Source organism: Pezoporus flaviventris, unplaced genomic scaffold (genome assembly GCF_033815535.1).
Source record: "Pezoporus flaviventris isolate CSIRO_AGI_PZ_B2104156 unplaced genomic scaffold, CSIRO_AGI_Pfla_v1 ptg000035l, whole genome shotgun sequence".
NCBI classification, from domain to species: Eukaryota; Metazoa; Chordata; class Aves; order Psittaciformes; family Psittacidae; genus Pezoporus; species Pezoporus flaviventris.
Window position 1 is genome coordinate 12,084,145 of NW_026892583.1, and position 26,432 is coordinate 12,110,576.

A 26,432-nucleotide genomic window follows, 5' to 3' on the forward strand; every position below is an offset into this window, starting at 1 on the left:
ACACGTCCATGGGGATCAGCTCAGCCCTGCACGGGAACGTGAACTCTGCTGTGCCTGATTAAACCCCGTCCATCTCCTTCAGCTTCTTGCCCTGATGCTGGCAATCACCAGATGTTTCTGTGGAAGGTGTAAGAAAGTCTAGGACTAGTCAGAACCCCCACTCGATGTTTTCTCTCCTCTGCCTCTCTGCCCTATTTCTTTGCCATGCAAAGGGGACTGCAGTGACTGCTTTGCTCTGGGCTGCAGAACGGCTCTGCATGCTGGGGGGTTCTCTATCTATCTATCATCTATCTATCTATCTATCTATCTATCTATCTATCTATCTATCTATCTATCTATCATCTATCTATCTATATCTATCTATCTATCTATCTATCTATCTATCTATCTATCTATCTATCTATCTACCATTTATCTATCATTTATCTATCTATCATCTATCTATCTATCTATCTATCTATCTATCTATCTATCTATCTATCTATCTATCTATCATCATCTATCTATCATCTATCTATCTATAATCTATCTCTATCTGTATCTATGTATCCATCATCTATCTCTATCTATCCATCTCTATTATCTATCTATCTATCTATCTATCTATCTATCTATCTATCTATCTATCTATCTATCTATCTATCATCTATCTCTATTTATCTACCTATCTATCTATCTATTTAGAGTTCTACTCATCACTGTGCCCAGAGCTGTGCTGCTTGCTCCTGGGGACCCCACAGCATCCCAGCCTCTTGCCCAGTAGAATGGACACAGATTTAGAAAGCCCAGCCAGCTCAGGGAGGGGAATGAGGCAGTGGCTGGATTTGCAGCATTTCTCTTGTATTTGAGAAGCTCATACTGGGCAGATTAAATAGCTTTGCCTCCTTCTCCCAGCACTAAGCCTGCTAAAGGCAGAGCTGCAACCCCTGCTCTGACCCCAGCCATGGTCCCAGAGGTCATGGAACATGGATTTTTCCAAGCCGCTCCCTCCAGCAAAGGCAAATGATGGGTGAAGCCCTGGAGTGGTCAGCTGGGGACAGGCACGGCGTCTGCAATACGTGCCCCTGCCTCGGTGAACAGCTTCAATACCTTCCCAGTCTTAGGGCAGGACCTTATCTTCATCTGCCCCTGCTGTCACTTTATTGCCCTCCTCAGCACCTGGATGCTGTTGCACGTTGCAGGATGAAGGGCTGGTGCCTATCACACTGCTGCAGACGCATCTTGTGCTGAGCCTCCACAAGTGCAGCTGTGCTGTGGAGATGCTGGATTTTTTTTTTTTTTTCCTCTAGAAATAAGACCCAACTTTTCTTAGATCTGCAAGGCTAATTGAGTGGAGGAATTGATTACCATGGGCATGAAACATTTCTTATCTCTTTAAATCCATAAATGACTCACACCGGCATAGTTATGAAATCTCTGTAAAGTCCCTGAGGTGTGTTCTGCCAGAGCAGAGATGCTTGTGGGGTCCCTTCCCTTGAGAAACATGAAACCCAGGGAGTGATGCCCCATTGCTTGATGCCTCTTCAGAGGATAGCTGTGATTTTCTGTCTCAAATGGCTTCATGTTGCTCCAATCAGCAGGACTTTTCCCCAGCCACAGTGGTGGAAACCACAGAGGTAGCTTATATTTTTGCTGGGGATGACGCTGATGCAGGCACATTTCAGCTCACCAGTGCCATTTGTCCTTGGTTTACCATTACTCACTGCCCTGAAATGCACACAACTTGTCAATCCTGACCATGCTGAAAGCAATGAGATAGACTTGGTGGTAGCAAACTTGTCACAGTGAAAGACTGTGTCACTGGGTATCTAATAGAACATATTTTAAATGACTATATGCGCGTTAATGAGTGTATTTAATATATTTAAATGTCTTTTAGACTGTGCAAGTTTTCTGAGCTCCATGAGGAAATACGATGATTGGCACCATCCACTGATGTATTCCAACAGCTCTGATGTTTAAACTCTTCCTTTCGCTGTGAACCTCAGCATCCCTCACTGACACGTGTCTGTGCAGTCACATAGAGTATTACAGGCACCAAGTGTTACAGTTTCAAGCCAAGCTTTGGAAGACTTTATGTGTTTGTGATAAATCCCAGGCTATTAGCGATTGCTTCATGGTTTTTTTTTCAACCAGGATATTATCAACAGCATAAGTGGATGCTTTCTACTTTATTTTTTTTTCATGTATCCTTTGTGGGCAGAACCACATAGTGAGCAATCTGTGTGCTCCAAACAAGATAATGTGATGATACAGTGGACCTCCTGCTCAGCTGGAGATTGCTAAATAATATATGGTATTCTGGTGAGATAATAACCCAAAATGGAGTGAATATTCCTCCCTGCAGCGTTTACATCAAATACTTTGTGGACAAAGAAGACAGAGGTAGTATCATCTGACTGGAGAACAGAAAATACTTGAAAAGTGGGGAGAAAAGAGCTAGTAATTGAGATGATTTTACATTCTTGAGCTTGCTAGGCTGGGAGGCCTTGGGATGAAAGCGTATGGAGGGAATAATTTGAGTTATAAAGAGTGGGCAGCAAGCTTGCTGCTGGATGAGTTAATGAGCTATATGAAAATTAAATCCCCAGCCTGAGAGCCCTGTATTGAAGATGCTCTTCCTTGCGTTTTTCTTGCTGGCTATCAGCAGATACTAGAAAACGGGATGCACGGCAGCATGGGTTTTGCCATAGATGATGCCAGGCCGACCCGCTGACACCCAATTTCTTTCTTCTAAAGGGAGGAGACTTTCTAGGCAAGGAAAATAGAGTGACTGTGGTACTCCTGCCTTCCCTAAAGCATCGTCTGTATGCCAAGAGGATATTACAGTGTGAGTTTAAGGGTCAGTGTTGCTATTGTGGCCTGGGAAAGGCTGCAAAAGCAAGGGAATGTGTTAGAGGTGATATAAAATAGGGCAGAATGCCATATTGCACAGGGTGAGTTCATGAATTTTGGAGATGAAGCAGATTTTCTGCTGAACTGAGGGCTCATGACTGCAAATTACGAGGAGAAAGACCCTGGTGCATTCTCTATGTGCAACTTGCATGCAGGGTTGCTGGGGAAAAGCAAAACATGACCCTAAAGTGTAGTAAGCAAAATAGAGATGAAGAAATATTGAAGTACCCTGTGGAACACTGGGGCGATCTCTTTGGGAATATGCCACGATGTACTGGTCTTTGCTCCAAAGAGTCTGAGTTTAAATTGCGGCAGGTGCAGCAAAGGGTTGCTGGGAAGGGCAGGGGAAAAGGGACCTATTTTAGGCAAGGAGATGAAAAATATAATCTGTGTTTGGCCAAGGAGGCTGAGGGAGGATGTGATGCCTGTCTATAAATACAGCAGAAATGTAAACACCAGGGAGGGAAGCCAACCGATTTAGTTCGAAGGGCAATGTCAGCAGAAAAACAAATCACTCTGAACTGGGCTGGAATACATCTAAAAGGAGATCAGCGCATGGTTATAGGATCCTGGGATGACTGGGGCTAATAGGATTGCTGAGGGTGAAAGACCTCAAAACTAGTTTTGAGGCAGAGCTTGTTAAATTGATGACAGATCTGACAGGGCCATTTTTGCTGGCAGCAAACTGGGGGCTGAGCTGGGAAATCCCTCTGGGTGTGTATTACTGTGAGGTCCCTGGCTTGCACCCACAGCACTTCAGTGACCCTAAGCTTATTGTAATATTAGTAGTGACTATCACGAGTTTTAAATCTTAAATTTTTCCGCATGCCTATCCAATGCCATTTGAAAAAGAAAAAGTAATTGGACTATCTGAAAATGCCTCCTTATCTCTGGATGGATATTCTGGGAAAAATTCTTCCGTGTGAGGGTGCTGAGGTGCTGGCACAGGCTCCCCAGAGAAGCTGTGGCTGCTCCATCCCTGGCACTGTTCAGGGCCAGGCTGGACAGGGCTTGGAGCAGTCTGGTCTAGGGGAAGGTGTCTCTGCCCATGACAGGGGGTTGGAATTGGATGGGTTTTAGGGTTCCTTCCAACCCAAACCTGACTGTGATTTTATGCAGCAATGCAAAGCCACCCATAAAAGAGCTCACAAGGTCCTGTGCTGATGGGCAGAGCAACAGCAGAAACGTTATTAGTCCCTGAGTGCTCAGGGGAGTTAATGAGCCTGTGCATGGGTCAGGTGTGTGCCATGCCTGAGCCAGCTCCTTTCAACTGAGCTGCATCCCAGCGGTGCTGTTTTTAGGAGTATGCAGAGTGATAGAACCAGCACAGCTTCAGCTGATGAGGAAGACACAGATGGGAGGATCTGGTGGGGTCTGGCCATTGCAGAAGTGGGGCAAGCACTGCTGCAGGATGCATGGTTCTGTGCCCCAGGGACAAGGCAGGCAGCAGGGGGCCGGAGGGACTGGGATAAAGGATGCTCAGCTCTGTCTGAGGGAAGGATGCATGGGGGAGTGCAGGCACAGCAAAACCACTCTGAGCTGATGTGTACTGCTCCTGTTATGGGAAGCACAGTATTGCGTTAATGCTTTGTAAACAACAGCCCAGAAATTGGCAAAATTGACATTTTTTCTCCAGTTAACCTGAATATTTCCTGCAAGCTGAGAGCCTCCAGACAGATGAATTGTAAAGTCCTCTCTGTGTTTTTTGCAACAGGCCTTTGCAGGGAGATTTGCGGGCTGCCAGCTACACATAGGATTTTGGAAAGGGTCATGCGAGGGAAGTGGGAGAGGCTACCCTGGGGCAAAAGGGTGTTTGTTCCACATCAGGAACAAACCTAGGAATGATTTTCCTACTTTTTTCCCTAGGCATTTTTTTGCTAATCAGATGAAGCTTGCAGATCTGCTAATTCGTTGGACCGGAATATGCTTAACCTCGTGATGAAGGTCTTGGGATAAAGCATTTGGGAAATTGGGCTGTTTGGACACAAAGGGGTTTGCTAAAGCTTGCGTGGGGTTGCAGTGACCTGATTACGACTTAAGGGAAACTCTGGCTTTGTAAGTGGGCTGGGTTTCAGATAAACGAAGAAGGTACCTGGACTGTGCTGTCACATGTAGGATATAACATTAAATGAGCTTGTAAATTAGATGGCTCTCATTATAAAAGGGCAAGTTTGATGAACAGTTCCTGAGAGCATTCCCCAGAATGATGCCTTTGACTTCTGCTGCTCCCCTTATTATGGCAGGACAAGAAGGCCGGGTGGATATGAGGGGTAATGAACTGATGATAACGCCGAGCCTTGGAAGAGCACGGCTTTGATGCTGGCAATAAAGAGCAATCATTTTGCCTCTGAGCCCAGCACCAGTAAATCAATGCATGATCACAAAGTTCAGCATGGCTGCTCAGGAGCACAGCAAAACCATTATCAGGCCCTGGGGGACTGAGATTCCTTTGGAAGTCATTGTCAGTGTTGGTGGAGGTTTTGGGCAGGTGTCATGCCTAGTGTCCTACTGGGGCTGGCATGGGCAGGTGAGTCACTCTTGGGTGTATTTACAGTCAAACTCAAGGAATTTCCTCACAGCATCTCCCCAAAGTCTCTCCAGAAGCAGAGAACCCCAGCGCCCAGGGCTGGCACAAGCCATGGTGGAGAACAAGTCAAGAGCACTTGGCTAAGTCCTCAGGATGAAGGAGCACTGTTTTTTCCTGCCTAAAATGATCTTGACTATTAAACCTCAAGTCTTAGATCTTCTCACCCTGATGGTATCACTTCAGAGCATAAGATGATTCCCCTTGAGCTTTCTACTCTCTAGAACAACCTGTGTTTCAGCTCAGCCTACTCATAACGGCTCTGTGCTACGGCCCAGCTAAGTGTAAAGGCTCTGGGGACATAGGCAATATCTCTTCTGAACACCAACGGCTGGAGGATCAGAGATGTCCATCACATTGGTCATCAGGTTAGAGAAATTTTCACATGCAAGGGATAGATTTTGCTGAATAAGAAAGTTTTTGTTACCAATCCTGTAACTGAAGATTAAACTCCTTGCTTCACATCAGTTGCATTCCTGACTCTGGTGGTCACTTTCTTTGGTTTATTGGAAATACACTAACAGATAGGGGGAGAGCCTTGGGGGTTATAATGGAGAGGACCTATCTTTACGGGATCTGTACTGGATTCCCCAGGGGATGCTGCAAAAGGTTTCCTGAACTCCCCTGCTCTCCTGAAAGAGGTATTAGGCTCTGACACACATCTCCAGCCAAACATCCCCAGGCAATTTAGATGTTCACCATTCATAAACATGGTAGATGTTCACAGTTTTCTCTGGGACAAAGAGACTGATGCCCTGAGTGTCTGTGAGTATATGAGACCCAAAGCACTTTCCTTTTGGACTAATATTCTTCTGTGCCAGAGATTAAAACCTGCCCCATGCACTCTCCATTTTCTTTTCCTCATCTCTCCTGCACCCTTGATCTTTGCTCACAGGTTTGTCAGGGCCAGGACTACCCCTCACAGTGTGCCTGTGCAGGTTTAGGCAATGAGGTCCCAGCGCTGGTTACACCCCTCAGCAGGAATCGATATTCCCTTAAGCTGGAAACTACGTGAATAAACCCTTAATTTTTAGCACCCTGTGCTGCTTTCCTGACTCTGACTACAGCAGTTAGCAACCCTGAAATTGTCACTGTAATTATAGGGGACTTGGAAACCCTGAGCCCTGCCAGAAACATAACTTAATCTTTCCTGAGATGTTCCCTTTGAGGGCTGAGCATGGGGATTTACTCTTCTCGCGGTGGCAGGGACCAACCCTGAGCCCACCTCTGGCAGGGAGGGTCTGGGTGGTTGCTGTAGCCTCCAGGCATGTAACAAAGTGCCCAGGTAAGGGCAGCACATAAGCTTGTTACAGGGGCTTATTCACCAGATGGACGAGCTGTTCCCAGGTAGATCTCATTTTTCATTAATATGCCATTAGCCTTATTTGTGTGCCTTGCTCATCTCTGGCTGTATCATTGTCTGGCAGAGAGATTGTGTTTCCAGCTCAGCCTGCCCTTGGCATTGTGTTGCCGTTGCTCCTCACCTCCCCAGATAAAAATAAGCCATGAGGGATCTTGGACTACCTGGCTATGGCCATGCCAGCCATGCCAGCCTGCCCAGGGCTGAGACTGGTCCCAGTCCCAAGGTGGCATTGGGTCACGGTCCCAGAGCTAGGGGAAAGGCACTGCTCCCAGAAGCATGGCTCTGCCATCTCTTCCCGGGGCGATGTGCCATGGGGTGAGAGGAACTCTGTACTGACAGGGATACAGGCTCCAGGGACCAACACCTCTTCCATACTTCACCTGCAGCCAAAATCAGGCTTGTCAAAAATGAATTAACCATGTTGCCCAGAGAGGTTGTAGATGCCTCCTCCCTGGAAACACTCAAGGTCAGGTTTGATGGGGCTCTGAGCAACCTGCTCTATTTGAAGAGGTCCCTGCTTATTGCAAGGGGTTTGGACTAGATTACCCTTAAAGGTCCCTCCCAGCCCAAACCATTCTGTGATTCTATGATTTGACTGCAAGAGATGCCAAAGGTTTCTGTATCTTCTTCAGGTGCATCCTCCCAGCATTGAAAAAAAAACCTGGGATTTCAGAGCCCCTGGAGGGGTATCTGTGAGCTCTGCAGCATGTTGATGTGAGGACAGGTAGGTGACACAAAACCTGCGGCACAGGGGAGAGCGATTCAGGACTGGGAACCTACTGGGTTCATCTGTAGCATCTATCAAACTCCTCTGAAAAAGTAAAGCCTGTCAAAATCCCTCCTCCTGTGTCATTCTTTCTTAAATGTTTTCTGTCAAGTACATTTGGTTCTCCACTTTCCTCAGTACGTACTGAAATGAGAGATTTTATAATGATTCACACTGTGCTCTGCTGAGCAGCTTCAAGCAGCAACCAGGGAGTCTGTTAAGTAGGCATCCAGCCCAGAATATTTTGTACACTATCTAAATACAGTGCTGTAATTAAAATACATGCTTGAAATAAATGACAGAGGGCTTGGGGTTTGGGTTTTTTTTCAATCCTTTAATTGCCAAGGGAGGATAAGGAAAGGCAGGTTGAAGTTGCACTGAAGTATTAAAAGGCACAAGAAGCATATATTTGAACAAATAGTATCTAACAATGCGGGCCGACGGAATGACTTCTGTTGCTAGATGTTCAGTTATCACCCAGGGAACTTTCTGTCTGATTAAAAATAATTATTGCTGGCATTAAATCTGTTTAGAATTACTTGGCACAATTCATTTCTTATTGCACGCTGCTACCATATGCCTGGTTTGTTGCGTGGAAAAATGTCTCTTTCTTTCAGATAAATAATGCTTTGTAAATATTTAGAGATGACTGTTCTGGATCAGCGAGCGGCTATTTTTTTCTGACAATAAATATGTGCAAATGAGCTTGTTTTTGGCAGTGGCTCCGCTTGAGGCAGACGCTATATGGGGCCAGATTAATCCCAGTGTAACTGTGCAGAGGCTGTGTCAAGATGACTTACCACAGGACAGCAAAAGGGTCATTTCTGCTGTTGAGTAAGTGGGGTAAAAGCAAATTTTTACAGATTTTAAATCTATTAAGCACAGTATTTGCAATGCCTTCGCAGGTACCTTTGCAAATGCCATGGGTTTCATTTGTTCCTGCCGCAAAATTCCCAGGAGGACCTGTGGGGCACGGGGAAGGGCATGTGAGCTGGATCCACATCGTGTCTGGATCTGACCCTGCTCCCCGACACCTGGAAGGAAGGTTTGCTTGAGGAGAGGGTCACAAAACCTCTTGGCATGCCTCAGACTCCCACCTGCCTGCCCTCTGCCGTCACAGGCTTATGGGGCTGGACGGGACCATGGGTTATTGCTCCTGAAGCTGTGTGACAGCAAGGGAACTGATGCTTTGCTTCTTTCCCCTTTTGCACATCAAAAGCGCTGCAAGGAAACCGCTCATCTCGGTGCCAAGAAACATATTTGCTGAACACATGTAACCACCAGCACAGCTGCTCTGCCTGGGTCTTGGTGATTCACAGGAAGGGACCACAGCGAGGGCTGTCAGAGGGTGCGCAGAATATTTAGAGAAACACAGTTTTCACATGTAGTGCTTTGTCCAGAGGCTTTAAACAAGATGATGATTCTATGATTCTATGAAATTACTCCTACTAGTGAGATAAGGGGCTTTGCGAGGGGTGGGAGTTCAGCCAGACACATCCCTCTGCTCCTGAGACACTTCCCAAGGAGCAGGGCTGTCAGATAGAATGTCCCAAATGTTGAATTTCTTTCCCTCGGGACATGTACAGGAGGGAAGGTGCAAGTCCCAAGCCTCCAGCTGTCTTCACCGACGTACTGCCACCTCTTCATCTCCGTCTTCTTTTTCTTCCTGGCAAATTAAAACTGGCAGGAGATCTCAGTCCTGCCTGGATTGGGCTGACTGTCTCAGTGAAGACTCTTCAGATGTATTTGCTTTGCATTCGATTAGAGCACAAAGGCAAGCAACAAGCATTAATGAATTCATTCGTTTATGATGACAATATGTTTTTGAGTCCTGCAATTGATTTGCCAAGCAAGCTGATAAAAAGAGCAAACCTTGCATTATTTACTGCCCCGAGTCTCAATGTAATGTCTGAATCAACAGACAGAGCTTGTTTGCTTTTTAAAATTCAAATGAAGACAATAATAATCTCCTTTCCAGGAGGCTGGCAGTCCGCTGCAGGAGGGGTTTTACCCACCTCTCTCAAGAAGATGTCATGGCTTAAGGCCAACCTGAATGACCTGGTAAAACTAACTTGTATTTGCCAGAGTTTCAAGGTCTGCACTAATGCATAGGGAGGCAGACACAGGGTCATGTTATGAAAACTCGAAACCAGAGCAAAAAGGCTTTTGACAGTCGGCTGAGTCATCAAGTCCTCGTGGGTAATTAGGCATAATTCCTAATTAAAGTCACTATTTACCTTGGAAAACAAAGGACTGGGCTGCTCCTGCTCTTGCTGGGTGCAGGGCTTGGCTTTGATGTGTTTTCTGAGGACGCTGAGAGGAGGATGGGTAACTGGAGACAGACAAGAAACCAGAAACTAAGAAATAGGAGCCACTGAGAGGGTCAGAGCTGCTTCTGGTGCTTTGGGGTTTCCTCTGCACTGTCCCATGTACAGTGGCAGGATGTGATAGAATGGAGAGGGATGAGCAGTGGGAGCTCAGCTGAACACAGGCTGGATCAAAACCACCCCTGTGCAGATTAATAAAACAAATAAACAAACAAAAAGCAGAGGAGTAAAGAAGTTCCTTTATCCCTCTGGAATATCGGGTACTGCAGGACACACCTCTGCCTCCATGTTCACCCCTAGAGCAGATTGAGCAAACCCATCCTCTGTTTGCTGCTCCAAACAACATGTTCAATCCTTGACCAAAGAGACCATTACAAAAGCAAGCCAAAGGCTCAGTTTAAACCAGCTTGTTTAAATATTTTCATGCTCCATGTGGTTAGACTCCAGACTTTTACTCCCTGCTTACTTTAGCCTGGAAAAAAAAAAAAAAGGGGATGCTGGAAAGCAAAAAGAAAGGCCTGATTCACTGATGAGGACAAGGCACTTCTGAACATAGGGTGCTACAGTTTCCCCAGGAATGCTTTTGGGTCTCAGAATGCCCTGTATTAAATAAAAATAACCAAAGATTGCGAAGGCACATAGGAGATAATTTTACCTGACCTAACAAGTTACAGGGTGCTGTTTGAGTGAACAGTATGCAGGGGATGCTCCTGGCCACAATTAGCAATCATTTGTGGTTATTAATGAACAGCCTATGCTTTCAGCACCCTCAGATTATTTTTGTTCAAGATCCTGAAGTGACTTTGGGTTTACTGGGCATTCCCTTCCCTGCATGCCCATGATGAGAGGTTGGAAGGACCCTTCCCATCTTGCTTCTCCCTCTGAAGTGATGGCTGCAGGAGAGCACCGGTGCCTCTGGGGCTATGCTGAGTCCAGGATCAGCTCCAGCTTCACCCACAAATTACTTGTGGTCATTACTGGCTTTCTGCTGCCCTGGTGTCTTTGGCGCGTCTGGTGTAATGGAGATGCTCAGCAAGGAAAAACCTTCCAGCATGCTTGCCTTGATACCCAGAACCCTATTTTCTTGGTTTTCCTGCATCCAGGAATGTGCTTGCAGGAGCACCTTCACAAGCCACAAACTTTGATGTCCATGGAAGAGACCGGGGAGGCACTTCTTACGTCCTTCTCCCCTTTTACTGGTGACATGTGGCCTGGCTGAAAGCCTACCGTGGTCACAGCCATCTCTCCATGGCCATGGACCAGGCACAGGATCAATGTTTTTTTGCAGAAGATGATTTTTAGGAGGAAAGAGGCAGATGACAGTGGCATGCACTCTTTACAAACAAAGATAAACAAGGGTGCCCTAGATAACTCTGTTCTTGCTGGCAAGGGGTATTTTTAACTGGCAACACAACACAAAAATAACACAGACGGCTGGATAAAAAAGGAACATTTGCTTTTTTGGGAGATGGGTTTGCTGTGTTTCATGGGGAAAGCAAGAAGCTTCTTTTCTGCAGCCCTCTCCTGGCTCTCCATCAGCCACACCATTCCTAGGAGGTGCTACCCATAGTGTTTGCATGAACACGGTAGATGTTTTTAAATGGCAGCTATAAAGTAATAAAGGTTGAAAGGTCAGGCTTGGCTAAAAGCAGCTCTCAGGAGCCTGCATTTATAGCCTGGCCATGCCTTAAACCAAGATAGAAAGAACTGGTTAACTTTATGGATCCACTCATCCAGAGATACCTTGGGCATCTGGATGCTCTGGCTAACGCTGTCAGAAGGCAGAAAATACATCTCCGCCTCAGCGCCACTCCAAGAAGTGACTGTTTATGCAACACTCCTGCCTGCAGCCTGCCTTCCCCATCGTGCAGCAGAGCCAAGGGTGCCCTAGACCATGCCAGGAGCAGGGCTGAGCCTGCCCCTGGCAGGAAGAGGGCTCTGGTATGTCCTTTAGGGTGACTGGGGTTTTCTAGCTGTCAAAAGAGCCTTCATGGCTTTGGGGTAATTTATGTACATGCCTGTCAGCTGGCTTTTCCTTTAGAAAAAAATCAGGAAACAAGCTGGGGTAAGGATGGGATGTACAGCACGTGAGGAAGTTTTGGAGAGAGCCTTAGACCCCTAGGCTATGTGAGGCAGGCAGAATCTGCCAGGGATGTTATATATTCAGGTGGAAAAGCAGGCGTATCCCCATGCAGGTACGTGCACACACATGTGTAAGGGAAATTAAGCCTCTCTCGTGCTTGTCAGGGCTTCATTTGTGGGGAGCAGTCAGGAAAAAGAGTGGCTATGGAGGAAAAGCAAGGTCCATGCTCATAAAGCAGCCCTGTGCTGGAGGAAAACCGGCTCCAGTCTCACCAGCACCTCTCCGTGTTCTTGTGATGTGAGTCAGCTGCTTCCCTCCGCCTTCCCCTCCAGGATGAGTAATTCAGCCGTGATAACCTTTAACGAGTCCTGGGGACTGTCACAGCTTCGTATTTAAATGCAGCCTTGTGTTTCATTATCAGAGCCCAGGACGGAGACAAAGTGCCGGTGTAGGAAATGTGGAGGGGTCTGCTGGAAGTTCAAGAGACCCTTCCAAGAAATGCATTCAGTTCCTATAGCAGCATCTGCATTCGGTGGCGAGGGACCCCCACAACTCAGCCCTGTTGAAACTGCAGCAACCTCTAGTAAATCTTATTTGTATTTTAATGCTTAAAAGCTCCAGCAGCTGCGAGAGCCCTTGCCGCAGTGTTGCAGCACCTGGAGCAAGCCTTTGCTGAGCTGATCCTTGCGGTGCTGAGGCTGTGCCTGAAAGGGGAGGTCTGGTTGCAGCTTGTCCCCTGAAGCAGCCTGGCAGTGGCAGCAGTTCAGTCAGACCGTGTGGACCAAAACGTACATTTCTGGCTCAGACCTGGCCACTAGATTTTCTTAGGCTGTGGGCTTTTCGCAGGACAGGTTGGTTTCATAGAATCATGGAATCATTTAGGTTGGAAAAGAGCCTTAAGATGACCAAATCCAACAATAAACCTAATGCTTCCAAGACCACCACTAAACTATGTTCCTAAGTGTCATGTTTGTGGCTCCTTTTATTTGTACAACAGTTGGAGAGGTGAGTTGTGGCCCGTGATTTGGACATTTTTTGTATCTCATGCAAATAATGACCTAAAGCACCTTGGGCTGAGCCCAGTGGGTGCTGACATTTCCCAGAACAGGTCCTGCACTGTGGGAGGGGGTAGCAAAACTCACATCAATCTCTCTCCCTTTCAAACTCACAGAGAAAGCATCTATACTGCATAACTGATGTGCCATAATTGTACTTGGGTTGGTGAATCAGAGAGGCAAGTAATTTATGTCAAGATTTTCCCATCACCCCTTGCAAATTATAATGTACTATATTGTCATGATAGAATAATGCTTATGTCTAATAAGTAGTTTTGGGTGCTGGCATCTCTTTAAACTTTACTGCAGTGATTTCTTTGCCTGTCCAGAGGTAAAGGCAGACAGCAAGGTCACACAGACAGGGAGGGCTATGTGGCTTCGCAAAAGGAGATGGCTTTTGGAGGTCAGAAAGAAAGGAGCCATTGTGTGTGCATGTCTGCTGCCTGGCATGGGAAGGGCTTGGTGGTCAGCTGGGCTCATCATGTGTCAGATCTGAGCACAGTTGCTGCCCTTTGATTTTGGGATTGATGGGGTTGTTTGATCCCCTGGCATAATGCTTAGCCGTTGCATGAACAAGGGATGCTTCCAGCTTTGAAGTCATGGGGTTTTGCAGAAGCATGTGGTCACTCAAGGCAGTGCAAGTCCTTAGTTGTGGTCTTCCCTCTGCACAAAGGGCCTAGAAAGATGCTAGTGGTGATGCAGATGATGAAAAAGAAGATACAAACAGAGCAGGATAAAACAATAGCCATAGGTGAGCCATTTTAAAACCAGTCCTGTTCCTAGCGACTTGCAAGTGCTGGTTGTGTTGTGCCTCTCTCATATCATAGAATGCCAGGTTGGAGGGAACCTCAAGGGTCATCTCATCCAACCTTTCTAGGCAAAGCATGACCAAGACTACATGGCCCAGCACTCTGTCCAGCTTAATCTTAGAATCATAGAATCGTTAGGGTTGGAAAGGACCCTAAGATCATCAAGTTCCAACCCCCCTACCGTGGGCAGGGACACCTTACGCTAAATCATATCACCCAAGGCCTCGTTTAACCTGGTCTTGAACACTGCCAGGGATGGAGCACTCACAACTTCCCTGGGCAACCCATTCCAGTGCCTCAGCACCCTTACAGGAAAGAATTTCTTCCGTATATCCAATCTAAACTTCCCCTGTTTAAGTTTTAACCCGTTACCCATTGTCCTGTCACTACAGTCCCTAATGAAGAGTCCCTCCCCAGCATCCTTATAGCCCCCCTTCAGATACTGGAAGGTTGCTATGAGGTCTCCACGCAGCCTTCTCTTCTCCAGGCTCAACAGCCCCAACTTCCTCAGCCTGTCTTCATACGGGAGGTGCTCCAGTCCCCTGATCATCCTCGTGGCCCTTCTCTGGACTTGTTCCAACAGTTCCATGTCCTTTTTATGTTGAGGACACCAGAACTGCACACAATACTCCAAGTGAGGTCTCACGAGAGCAGAGTAGAGGGGCAGGATCACCTCCTTTGACCTGCTGGTCACGCTCCTTTTGATGCAGACCAGGATACAGTTGGCTTTCTGGGCTGCAAGTGTACACTGAAGCCGGCTCATGTTCATTTTCTCATCAACCAACACTCCCACGTCCTTCTCCACAGGGCTGCTCTGAATCTCTTCTCTGCCCAACCTGCAGCTGTGGCTGGGATTGCTCCTACCCAGGTGTAGGACCTTGCATTTGGCATGGTTAAACTTCATAAAGTTGACCTCACAAGCATGTCAAGGTCCCTCTGGATGGCATTCCTTCCCTCCAGGGTATTAACCGAACCACACAGCTTGGTGTCATCGGCAAACTTGCTGAGGGCGCACTCAATCCCACTGTCCATGTCAGCGACGAAGATGTTGAACAAGACTGGTCCCAACACCGATCTCTGAGGGACACCACTTGTTACTGGTCTCCATCTGGACATTGAGCCATTGACCACAACTCTTTGTGTGCGGCCATCCAGCCAGTTCTTTATCCACCGAGTGGTCCATCCATCAAATTGACTGCCATGATTTCTCAAATATGATGGCCAGCAGCTTCGCAACTTCATTTGCCAGCTCCTTCAGGACCCACAGATGGATCTCATCAGGACCCACGGACTTGTGCACATTCAGATTTTTAAGATGGTTTCAAACCAGTTCCTCTCCTACAGTGGGCCCAAGGTCTTCATTCTCGCAGTCCCTGCATCTGCCTTCCAAGACTTGGGTGGTTTGGTCAGAGCCTTTGCCAGTGAAGACTGAGGCAAAGAAGTCATTCAGAACCTCAGCCTTCTCCAAATCCTGTGTAGCCAGTTCTCCTGAGAACTTCCTGAGGGGGCCTACATTCTCCCTAGTCTGTTTTTTATTTGCTATGTATCTGTAGAATCCCTTCCTGTTATCTTTAATACCTCTAGCTAAGTTTAATTCTAATCGGGCCTTAGAAAGCGTCCAGTGGTGAGGAATCCACTGCTTCCCTGGAGAAATTATTCCAATGGCTGATTGTTTTTATTGTGAAAAATTTTCCTCTTGTGTCCAGCTGGAAACTCCCCAGGAGTAACTTGTGCCCATCACCCCTCGTCTTTTCCATGGGCCACCTTGCAAAAAGGGAGTCTCCATCTTCTTTGCAGCCACCCTTTAAATACTGGAACATGGTGATCAGGTCTCCCTGAGCCTTCTTTTCTCTAGGCTGAACAAGCCCAGTTCTCTCAGCCTTTTCTCACACGGCTTCCCAGTCCTTGGATCATCTTGTGGCCCTTCTCTGGACCCTCTCCAGCCTGTCCACATCTTTTTCATAGAGCGGGGACCAAAACTGAGCACAGTATTCCAGCTGTGGCCTGACAAGTGCTGAGTAGATGAGACAATGCCAACTGTCACCCACGTTCTCTATGATGATGCCCTTGTTGATGTAACCCAGCATCCTGTTGGTCTTTGCTGTTGCTGCAGCTGCACACTGTTCACTCCTATTGAGCTGCTTGCTCACCAGGACCCTCCAGTCCTTTTCCGTAGAGCTGCTCCCCAGCCAGGTAGATCCCAGCCTGTGCTGCAGTCTTTGACTCTGTTTACCCATGTACAAGACCTTACACTTGTACTTCTAAATGTTATAGGTCCTACACTGCAAGGGACTGTCCCCAGAGATGAAGGGCACCCATGAGCTGTTACCTGGCCAGTGGCTGGGTGACTTGTCAGCTCTGAGTGCCCATGAGCAGTCCTAATTAGAGTGAATAATACAGTTGCCATCTACTACTTTAAAATATAAAAAGCCTTTTTGTTGCCCAGATCTTCTTACCAAACTCAGTTCTGCCACTACCTGCAAAGCAGACCTGCATGGGTTATTTAAGTATAAAGTTCATTTTCCAGGGCTACTGAGCAGTTTCAAAGTACGACAACTCAAAAATCCCAATGTCAATCTAAAAAAATAAAAAAGGAGTGCTTTCTGTAACGTGCTGATTTTTTCAAGTGTCAGCCTCAAGATCTTAGGGGACTTGGTCTATACTTGAACAATTGCAGTTGGTGAGACTAGATTTGAAGGACTGTTATCTGTATATTAAGTCTCTGGCATTCAGTTATGTGTCACTTGTATGAAAACTGAAGCCACCTTCTCCCTCAGATCTCCTGTTAATAGTGTTGCTTTAATTTGGGCTTGTTAACGGGCTGTGTAATTTAAGGACATACCCCTGTGTTTGAAGCATTCCCAATCACATCAAGTCACTCACCAGTGCTAAGTACTGCCCTGCCTTTGCACATGGATGTAGCTGGAAAAAGCAGGGGTCTCCAGAGCCAAACTACAGGTGGATGTCTCCATCTCAAAAAGGAGTTTATGCATATGTATATTTGAGTGGCCAAAAAATCAGGGTCTGTGTGTGCTTATGAAGATGCAACATGCCTGTCTCCTTGCTGGAACAGCCCCCAAAACCCATGGTGTCAGAGTAAAGAAGGGGGACAAGGGATCAAACTAGTGATGCCCGGTTTGGCAGCTGAAGCTCCAGCTAAGATTTCTTCTCTAGAGACATTGTCTCTGGGGTTTTCTCTCCTGCTGCCTCCCTGATGGTCTGCTGGGTCCTTGGGCAGCAGAAGGAAGACGAGGAAGAGAAGGAGGGCTGTCAGACAGTGCTTACTTTTCTGGGGATTTTACAGCACGTGTGCCTGCTCCCTGAGCTTCTTACCACATCCTTCTCTGCAGAAGGATCCCACTGTCTGTGCTGTCTGGTCTCATTCTTCCTCCATGGCTCCTACCTTGCTCTCAGAAGAGCAGTTCAACATGTCCTTGCAGCTTTAAATTCATCCACCTCTCATTGTGTCTTCACAAGAGCAAGGTTAAGCACATGCACACATCTCTGCTAATTTACAATCCAGCTTGGGAACTCCATGGCTTCTGGACGTTGCTGAGTGGTTTTGCCGAGCAAAATAAACATCATCCTTCCAGGATTCCAGCTGATAGTTTTATTTTAGTCATTTTTCCCAGTGGGAAATACAGAATCTACCCTTTAATTCTTTGCTAATACCTGTTTCTTTATGAAATATGTTGCTCAACTGAGTCATGGGGGAGAAGAATTACATCTAGCTGCAGAGTCAGTTCCCACTGCTTGGGATTTATGTCACGGACAACGTCTTTTCATCAGGACATAGTTGCTGTGGACATCTCACCAGCAAGACAGGAAGTTGCACTTATCTTGTAGTGTGCATGTAGAACAGGTATCTTCATGATAAATCCAGTGCCAGTGCCTCACTGGAGGATTTCGTTTCTGTGGTAGGAGGAATCTCATTAACATGAACTTCACAGGAATCCAGCACTGCCAGCCAGAAGACAAGTGCAGCAATGCTGTCATCATTTGTCAAATGGAGAATGACCTTTGCTATCCATTAGGATGAAATGAAAAGCTTTGGGCTTTAACTTTGTTAAAGACATGGCTGTCTTTTTAGATCTTGGAGACAGCGTGTTGCTGAGATTAATCAAATTGTGCATTTTGCTAGTGCTTTAACAGTATTGTTATTTAATTCAATCTCTGTGTGATTTCAAGACAGCAGGCAGAAGAATTGCACTGAGCCTGGATGCAAAATCATCCTGCTGTGGTCAATGTCTGAGGAGGCAGAAGGGGTTTGGAACCAAGTGCCAACCTGATGTTTTTAAATCACACCCCTTGGATTCAAGTTACTTTTGGTCAGAATTAACTTTGAGTGTCTGTAGAACTGTGTATGAACGCTTGGAAGAGCGCAGCTGCAGGAAATGGGTGCACCTCACCCTGGTCTGCTATAAATCTCCCCATGGGAAGAGGGTGTAGAGATGGGGTTTGTATTGCATTTTACTTTGAAAAATGTGGATGTCCCAAGGAAAGGTGGCTATGCTGAAAGGAGGGAGAAGGCATTGATCTGCTGGCATTGGCCATCAGAGAGGGTGCCCACAGAGGGAAGTGGGGCAGGGGATGAGTGTCCTTTGCCTCTCAGTGGTGGCTGGGGCAGGGGCTAGCAACCCGACCTAGGGAAAGACATCTCTGGCCATGGCATGGACATTGGAATTAGATGATATTTAAAGGTCTTTCCCAACCCAAACCATTCTATGATTCTGAAACCCCAGAAATCCTCCTGAGCTCCTTGGCCAACATTGCACATGACCTGTGTCTGGCAGCACTTCCCTCTGTCCCCACAAGCGTTTCCCTGCTCTTTTTTTCTTGTCACAGTGAAGCCTGCCTCCACTCTGGTGGTTGTGTGGGTTGATAATTTGGGATCATCTGTGTCCTGGACAACTCTTGGTGTTCTCACACCAAAAAGGAACCTATTTTATTGTGTAACCCTCCCCCCCCCCCCGCCCCCCCGCCCAGTATTTCTGTTTTTCTGGCAATCCATAAGGTGAGGACACTTCTGCTGCTGACCCATGCATGCAAGACAATAAGATGGAGGCTGAAACCTTCTTGTCTTCACCCAGGAGCTACACCCAGCTCTGCATCCCTGAGTTTCCAGCCATTGCTGCTCTCTGGGAAGCTGGCTGCTGCCGTACAGCCAAGTCCCATTCCCAACTGACTTGAGCAAAGGCAGAATAAGCCTGGAGCAAACAAAACAAACCCCCAAAATCCATGCAGCTGTGTGAATCAGTTTGAGGTCTCACCTTACAGGCTTCTCTGTGTGGTACAACTGAAAAACTACGATTGGGCCTCTGTTTAGAAAAATGGCTGTGTTTATAGATTGTAACCCAACCTGTATTTATTTCAGTGTAGGTCTGTGCAGATGCTTAACGTAAACATAAAAAGATCTTTTTCTTCTGCTTAATGTATCTGCTTATTTACAAACATAAATAAAATCTACTTTAGTGTGTATCATGTAACAGGGTCTTGTCTTGAATGAACAGCAAGCATTGTGTTCCAGCTTGCAGATAAGACCATAATACTTTTGCATCTAAACAACCATAATGATTTTGAATCTAAACAAGCCGTACATATATATACTTGTAGCTTCAATGGAAAAAAGAAAAAGCAATGGCCATGACTGCTGGAGCCTTGTAAATCAACTGAGCACCATCAGCTGGTCTGACAAACAGCAGCTGATACCTCAGTGGAAATCAATCCGTTAATAGGCAGGTTTCCTTGTCTATTCCTAGAGTTAATGCAAGTCTCTGTAGAGGATCTAAAACGATTATCTGGAAATACATCCTTGTTTGAGAAGGGTCTTTGGGAAGTGTCTATCTAAAGTTATGTGAACTTTCAGTCTGCCAATGACATCGATGCAAATCACCTCTGAAGTGGACTTGATCCTGGATTTTTGCTATACCAAATACCATGGATATATGCCATTTATTTCTGGTTAATTGTAATAAGAAAGCTTACATCACTCAATTACAAATGCATATGTAAAAGTCATTCCCAGTGTGGACTGTGAATCTGCGTGGAGCTGCGAGTCACCGGATCCACATCTTGCTCTGGCCTGGCTCTCCCCTGGGAATGTCTCTGCTCTGAGAAACTGAGCTAGGAAGCTTGAACAAGGAAGGAGTGACTAAATATTGACTCAGAAAAAACAAAGATCCTATTTAGATGTAAATGAAAAGGGGCGGGGGGGGGGGGGGGAGGGGAGAGAAGGGGGAGTTGAGAAGAAGGAAGGAAACAGAAATACATAAAATAAGAGTCTACAAGAAGAATTATGTTGCTGCAGAATCCACTTTCCAGGTTTCCCTTGATGAGTTATCGGCAACACTCCACATATTCGAGCAGCCGGATAGCTGCGAGGCACAAGTACATTCTCCAGTAGCAAATAATTCCCTTTCCTGATAACATCTTCAGCAGGGCTTGGCTGCAACTGTGCAAGCAGCGCAAATTTTGCTCTGAAGGTACTGGGGGCAGCGTGTCAGGCTGCTCAAATTCAAAGCAAAAGCAATATATGCACCCAGGAGGGGAGGCTTACAAAGGCACTGCCGTTTTCCTGTGGGAGACAGGCACATCAGTGGCTGGGGGACCTTTAAGCAGCTGCCTTCACCCTTTCTACGCTTTCTACATTCGGACAGCAAAGATGATAACCAAGAGCTGATGGGAGTGTTTCAGTTCTTAACAGGATGGTGCCTGGCCACCAGCTCCAGACACAATCAATTTTTGGGTGTGGAGAGGACTGTGGAAGAGACACGGGGCAGGAAAATGTATTTTCTTCTTCTTGCTTCCTGGCTGTGCTGGGTATCTGGGCTGCTCATAGGGTCCTTTAACAGTATCAGCATTTGGATTGCAGACATGTCAGGTGTTGGTGCTGCCAGAGCCAGGTCCAGACACTGGTCTTTCCCATGTCCCACCAAGTCCAGCCTCACTCAGCTCAACTCAGCCAGCCCTGTCCACCCTTTTCATTGATTATCTGCAAGCACACTGTAGCTATATTGACAAATAAATGAATGTGCTCTATCACAGATAGTGAGTATGGACATCAGCGCTGGGCTGCTTCTGAGATAGAGCCATGTGAAGGTCTACGCAGGAAACCCTGCGAATTTAAGAGAGTAGTTTCTTCTTTGCCAAAAATACAAGATGCTCTTTAATGTGAAGTATCAACACTTCAGCATTTGCAAAACAGTGTCTGTCAGACCTCTCTGCATGAACATTAATTGCTTATAGGTGGGGAGGCTGCACAGCCCAACAGACAACTCTGGCCTTGGCCCAGCTGCTCTGTGACCATCCCATCTTTCAAATACAGGTTGTCCATCTGTGCCACCTATACCCCTTACTTTGAGGAGTTATCACCCCTGGGTCCGAGAGCATGTGGCTCCAGGAAGCTGGAGTAGATCTGGTTTGGGAAGGTAGACTTCACCTGTCTCCCTGGTGAGCAGAATGAGTGTTAAGGGTGTGTGAAATTATGTTAAAACAATGTAATATTTATTGGTTCAACTTTTTATTTCTCTTTTGTTGTTGTCACTAATGGTAACTGAGTAAGACAAAGTGGAGTACTTGGAGAGAAGGGAAACTCTGCTTTCAAGGTCAATAGTTTTTCTGAGTTCCAGAAGGATAACAAAACATGAAGGAGCAAAAGTCAAATCTCTGCTACAAAGCCCTGAGCCTGTGTTGCAAAATGCCACTAGTATGGGCTCCTCCACTAATGCTTACACCAGTCCAAGTGCTTGCATCAAGGTGTCAAACCTTGCAGGGTTCTGCTTACCCACATTGGCTTGGCTGTAGCTCTCACCAAGCAGAAACATCCTTTTCTTTCTCTTTTTTTTTTTTTTTTTTTTTTTTTTTTTTTTTTTTTTTTTTTTTTTGCCACTTGCTGGGAAAAGTGTGGCAAATGCATAATTCTGTCATCCAGGGATATGTGATTCAGCTGCTGCTCTGCACTGGACACACCAACACAAGGAAAATGGGTGCAAGAGCTCAGCCAAGGGGTCCTGCTCTGTCAGGACTCCCAGCAAGCCTGTTTATTCCTAACTTGGATTTTCCTGTGGATGAAGAGCAAGTTATCCTTGGAGACACAACCCAGAGATGTGCTCGCAGACTGAAATGTTGGGCCCCGCACGCTAGCTGGGGAACGGCGCATTGGCAGTAACCACTCATAGCACGCTGTGCTTAGCAGCACACATCTGCAGGGGCCTTGCTGCTTGTAAGGGTCTCCTGCTCCACAGTGGGGGAAAATGTGATTTTCCTGTGTGTTTTCTTTATTTTTGGAAGGCCTTGCAGGCTAGGATTTGGAAGCTTTCCCAGTTTTTGCAAATAAAACCGTGAGTCTGTCTGTGGAGCGTTGGAAGAGGAATCTCAGGAACGTGGGAGAGTTCTCCCCAGAGCCGCTCTGGAGTTTCTCCTCTTGCTGCCTTGAAATACTCCTAAGGCAGTGGTTCTGCATGTCTCCATGTGCTGGAAACAAAGGCAAAGTGGAACCTAACAATAATTTTGTTAAAATAGGCAAATTTCCCCACCCAAAGCAACAGGATTGGGCCCTGCATTTACAGAACAAAAAGAAGGAAATAGCAAGCTCATGTGAATACATGGTGAATGCAGGACAAAATTGATACCAGCACCAGTCCCTGCTTCAGTCACTGCAATCTGTAAAATACCTCAGTGCATCTTTGTACTCCGCTTTTCATGTCACCACACAACGGAGGCTGTCTATCAGGGCAGTTAACCAGCTTCCTAACTCTAATGGGACTCAAGAAAGCCAAGAGATATTTAATGAGCTGAGATAAATGGCTGTAGCTGTCTCCCAGGCTGTATATATTAAAACCTGGGATGTTCTTTTCTTGTTCCCCATCTATGTGAAAGACATGATGACTAAGCATAAAATTTTATAGAACAAAAGCTTACGGGCATGGTATTCCCTATTTTGTGAGTTAGGAATTGCAGCCAGTTCAGGAATGTGATGAACCCTGAAAAGAATAAGTTTTTATTCCTAACCAAGGACTGGAACTGTGCAGTACTACCGGCAGGATAATCTATTTCCTCCAGGCTGCTGTCTTAAAAATGTCAAGAAGTTAAAGGGACTTGAGTAAAAATAGAAAAGAACATCCTGGATGACAGGGGAAGGCTTCGCATCCGGTGGGGAACTGGGGAAGTCAGGAAGGCACCAGGCAAAGCCCAGCACCAGCAGGGAGTCCAGCTCACATGGGGACCTGTGGGCTGGGTTGGGAGACAGGGAAGAAACCCTGTGGAAAATTAAAAATCCAAGATGACCCCTTTTCTGGGGGAAGTAGGGGTTTGTTTCTGCTTGTTGGTGCTACTCTGGCATGAACATGGGATCAAAATAAGATGGGTGCCAGGGCTAGGACTGGATCTTGGGGCCAGTGGGGTGGATGGGGGGGGCAAAGCACCTTATCCTGTCCACAGCAGCACCAGTGAGCATGGCAACCCCCTTGACTTCTTGCACATGGGCCACCTCAACAAACAGGAGCTCTTTTCCCTTTTAGTAGCAGTGAAGAGGTAACGCCAGTGACTGGGGTGGAGATGTGGAGGCGTGGCATTTTTCCAGGGCTTGGTGCTGAAATATCGGCTTGGGATAATTGAGTGAAGAAGACTCAGTCTGTCCTCTAGCAGCAAATTAAACACAACTTTGTGGGTTTGGTGGTTTGCTGCCAAGTGCCAATACAGCTCCATATTAATAGCTTATGACAGGATTATTCTCCCTGTTTTTGGCAGGAAGGAGCTCTTTGGCCTTAATCCTGCCTGTGGCTAAGGCAAGAAACCCAGCACATCCCCTTAACAACATCCTAACTCTCACTCCCAAATATTGCTTAAATCCCAGATTTTCAGAGATTAGCACAGTAGAATGACCCTGCATCAATCCAAAAGTGCTTCAGGATGATAGGGGGTGGTGAGGATCCTTCCTACACATCCCAGATGCTGAGGTTTTGAACATGGATTCCCCTGAGTGACCATGGGCACCTGTCCTCCCCTCAAAAATAGAACATAAACTGTCAGGTTGTTAAATGGAAAGCTCTTTAAAAATCTGTTTATACCTGTAGCAAGCTCAGCATTTAAATGACTGAAAGGAGAAAACTAAAGAAATAGTCTCGGAAATAGAAAAGCAAAAGGGATTTGAAGTGGTAGGTTTAGGAGGGCAAAGCACTCAGCACACAACTAGGTCAAAACCCCTTCAGGGGGCATCTGGATAAAGGCTCCCACAGCATTAATCCTTTTTAAAAATCACGGAGTCCAGCCAGGGACCTCAGTGTTCACAGAGAATATACTTCAGTGCAAATCTCCAAATTACGCATGTAAACTAGTTCCCAGGGAAATCCAGCATCCCAACCCTCCCTATGCTTGCAGCGATGAGGAAGTGGCCAGGGAAGCTTCAAGGGCTTGATTTTGGGAAAAGATGAGTTGCCAGCACTAGCAACCAATCTTTGCTGAATTCTACTGGCAGCATCACTGAAAATAAAAGCAGGAGTTTTCTCCAAAAGGGAATTTTCAAAATTTGTCCCTAATCATCAAAGTTTTGACTGGATATGTCAGAATTTGCTGGTTTCTGTGTGGGCAGCAGGGTTGGGCTGGCACTGGAGGCTTTTGGACTGGCCAGAGCTCGTGTTGGGTGGGGGGGAGGCGGGCACGGACAACAAAGATACGTGTGTGCAGACCACTAAACCTCCAGGAAAAATGAGGACAGCCTTGAATTTTTATAAGGAGGTCAGCACAGCCATCGCTTTGTGCTTCCCACGGACCTGCGGACAATGTCCCTTCTCACTGTTACACATTTGCAAAGAGGAGGAGGGGAAACAAAAAGTCAAACTTTGTCTCCTTCGCCCTGATGGTGCCAGCCATGCCCTGTGGGCACAGAGGAGGTGATGGGGTGATGGGGTGGCTGGGGTGGAGGTGGCACCGAGCTGCAGCACCGAGCTGCTGTTGCTGCATCGTCAGTGCAAATTTGGGAAGGTAGAAATGTTTATCTCAGTATCACACTGGAAACTGTGTGTGGAGTAACCAGGAATCAAAGCATGAATAAATAACTGCGGGGGGGTGGGGTGGAGAAACCCAAAGCTACCTCAATGCTTGAGTCTGCTTTAAAGTTCTCACATGTCATGAAAGGGAGACATCTGCACTTCTTGTGTTACTTTATCTTACCAAAACCCTTATCAAACCAAAAATCTTATCAAACAAAAAAAAAAAAAGAGGAGCGTTTACCCATACACACACAAACGTTCCTGAGAGGATGCCGGCAACGAAACACTAAAATATTTAAATGTAGTACTACAGTCAGTCAATGACCTTTGCATAATTAGAAACTCCTTCTTTTTCTGATCATGGAAACGGCCTGTGGTTTCTGCCTTTGTTTTGCTTGCTATAGTCTCCATATGCTCCATTTGCATTCTGAAATTACCTATTGTCTGCGCTTCTCGAATGTAAAGATTTATAAGCAGCAATGGCAGGGTTAGGGGTCCAGGTGGTGGGTTTGCAGGTCACTGAGGTTTTAGCTGCTGCATATGGGACGGGCAGAGGGTGTAGCTGTGTAGAGCCTTGCTAATGACTTGTAAGTTGGGCCAGTTCTTGAATGAGGAGGCTTTCTATGGTCCTGTTCCCATCTGCTCCCAAAAATCAGGCTAATAAAACACAAAACAACTCCCTGATCTCACACAGGGCTGCCACAGCCTCATCTTCCTTGTAAAGATGTCAGTGTGCCCCCACTGCTGGCTCCATCATGTGCCTGGAAATCAGCGGGTTTAACAGCTCACAGAGGAGAAAATAGTATGTGTCTCTTTGGGTTGTTTGTCCTATAATCAGGGGATTATGGCCAGAGGACCACCTTGCATTGCTTTCACCTTTTGGCCATCCAGAGTCGTAAGACCGTGTCCCTCACCTATTAAGTCAATGAGAACTGTCCACCAGCTCTACAGTTCCTTACTATCCAGACATGGATTTATAAGGTTGCTTTTGCTCTCCTGAATGTGCTCAGACTAAAATATCTGAACCAAGGAGTCCTTAACTCCAGAAGGCAGGTGGCGATTTTTATTAACAAGTGGTTTCCTGTTCTTTCTGTTCCTTCAATAATGCATTTTCTGGTGCTGTAGTTAGATGTGTGCTATATATATATATATGATCAATAACACTTAGCAATGAATTCATGTTGATTTTCTTTCAGCTCACAGGCCTTTTTCATTCATTTTCTGGCTCTTAATGGCAACAGCAGGTATATGTGTGCCCTTTTGTAGAAAAAAAATGTCTTGCAATCTTTTCATAGCTTCTTCTAGTGTTCCCATATAAAATCTTCCCTAATTTAACATAGTTAGTAAACCTCAGCAACACGTAACAGTGCTTTTTTCCCTGTCCAAAAGGCAAGGAGCTCTCAACTTCTTCCAAGGTAATTCAGCTCCTTTGTAAAGTAAAGACATTTTCTGATGAGGTATGAGCACCTTCATCTCTTAACAATTCCAGCGAAAGCCAGTAGCAATCAGGGGTCTACCAGAATTGCATTTCTCAGCCATTACCTTATTGCTGTGCAATACAG

At 46.3% G+C, this 26,432-nt stretch overlaps 1 long non-coding RNA gene across 1 annotated transcript in view; it reads right to left on the reverse strand.

Annotated features, from left to right (window-relative positions):
• The window catches only part of LOC133273918 (uncharacterized), a 376,828-nt gene that overhangs the window by 299,175 nt on the left and 51,221 nt on the right, over window positions 1–26,432 (reverse strand). The window contains exon 2 of the long non-coding RNA XR_009744959.1: window positions 14,227–14,398. This is a non-coding gene — a long non-coding RNA (uncharacterized LOC133273918). The remainder of the gene's footprint in view (window positions 1–14,226; window positions 14,399–26,432) is intronic.